Genomic DNA, 1,989 nt, shown 5'->3' on the forward strand with positions numbered 1-1,989 from the left:
CGACGACGACGACGGCGAACCGGAGACGGGCAGCCTGGCGGCGTCGGGCGCGTGGAAGAAGGAACTGAACCAAATTTTCAGGAGTGCTGCTTATATAGGCAAAGCATTGGTCCCGGTTCGTGAGACCAATCGGGACCAATGCCCCCTTTAGTCCCGGTTGGAGCCGCCAACCGGGACCGAAGGCCTCTTTTCAGCAGCCCAAAGGGCGGGAAGCGGCCGCCTTTGGTCCCGGATAGTGGCACGAACCGGGACTAAAGGGTGCCATTTGTCCCGGTTGGTGCCACGAACCGGGACCAAAGGATGGCATTGGTCCCGGTTCGTGCCTCCAACCGGGACCAACGGCCTTGCACAGCGGCGTGGTGGTGGGAGTTTGGTCCCACCTCGCTAGTTGAGAACGCCTCGCACCTGTTTATAAGCTCCGCTGCCTCTTCCCACTCGAACTCCTCTGAACCGCAGGCCTATGGGCCTAATCTGACACTGCTTTGCCTGTAGGCCTGCTGGGCCTTCTGCGGCCTGAATCCTGGCCCATGGTAAGGTTTCTAGTCGTATTCAGGCCGTGGGGGCCCAGTAGGAGGCACTTTTCTTGTTTTTTTGTTTTCTTTAGTTATTGTTGCTATTTTTATTTTTTCCCAGTTTTTTTGTTTTGTTTTCTGCATTATTTATTTTCTTTTGTTTTTTCTTTATTTTTTAATTCTTTTTTCTTTTAGTTTTAGAAAAATTATAAACTTTCTGTTAGTGCCATTAGTTTTTAAATTTGAAATCACTTTTTTTGTTTTTTTGTTTTCTTTCTTGCTTTATTTATTTTATTTTGTTTCTACTTACAACAAAAAGTGAAGACTTTCTCCACAACTATTATGATGATACCATGCCAAATAAAAGAGAGGCGCAATGCTCACCTGCACGTTGCTTAGCTTCAGGCCAACATGCAGGTGAGCACTGCGCTTCTCCCTCATCGTCTCTACACTCAGTGCTTATAAACCGCTGCGAGTGCCTCTCGCTTGGCGAGGTGGGACTAAAAAACAGCTGCAGAAAGAATCAACTAAAAAACTCTTTTACCGATTCATGCCACGAACCGGTACTAAAAGGTGCTCGTGGGGCCCCAGCCTTAAAACCTTTACCAAATAAAATGCCTTTGTAACAACCTTAGAAGTGGTACTAAAGGAATCAACTAAAAAGCTTTTATATACCTCTAGTATTATTGAAACTAAAATCATATAGAGTTTTGTTACAAACTTTAATAGCAAAAAGAATTATCATAAAATAAAATAAATAAGTAATTAGAATTTAGTTTAAAACATTAAAAGCAAAAAGAATCATAAAAGAATATAAATAAGTAATTAGAATTTTGTTACAAACTTTAATAGCAAAAAGAATTATCATAAAGAAAATAAATAAGTAATTAGAATTTTGTTCAAAACATTAAAAGCAAAAAGAATTATCATAAAAGAAAATAAATAAGTAATTAGAATTTTGTTACAAACTTTAATAGCAAAAAGAATTATCATAAAAGAAAATAAATAAGTACTTATTGTTGCTATTTTTATTTTTTTCCAGTTTTTTGTTTTGTTTTCTGCATTATTTAGCCGTTGGTCCCGGTTCGAGCCACTAACCGGGACCAATGGTGGTGGGCCAGGAGCGAGGCCCATTGGTCCAGGTTCGTCCCACCAACCGGGACCAAAAGGTCCAGACGAACCGGGACCAATGGCCCACGTGGCCCGGCCGTCCCCCGTGGCTCACGAACCGGGTCAAATGCCCCCATGGGTCCCGGTTCTTGACTGAACCGGGACTAATGGGCTGACCCGGCCTGGACCTTTGCCCCCTTTTCTACTAGTGATCACTCGTGCCATTACATCCAGTAAGCACGGAATGCAGGTCGCGCGCAAGCGCCGTCCACGTGGGCTTGAGGGGTTGGCCAGGTACTATGTGATCGATGCCAGAAAAATAGATAGAGACAAAGGAGCACTCGCTCACATATGTGTTACCTAACCC

This window comes from Triticum dicoccoides, chromosome 3B (genome assembly GCF_002162155.2).
Source record: "Triticum dicoccoides isolate Atlit2015 ecotype Zavitan chromosome 3B, WEW_v2.0, whole genome shotgun sequence".
NCBI lineage: Eukaryota > Viridiplantae > Streptophyta > Magnoliopsida > Poales > Poaceae > Triticum > Triticum dicoccoides.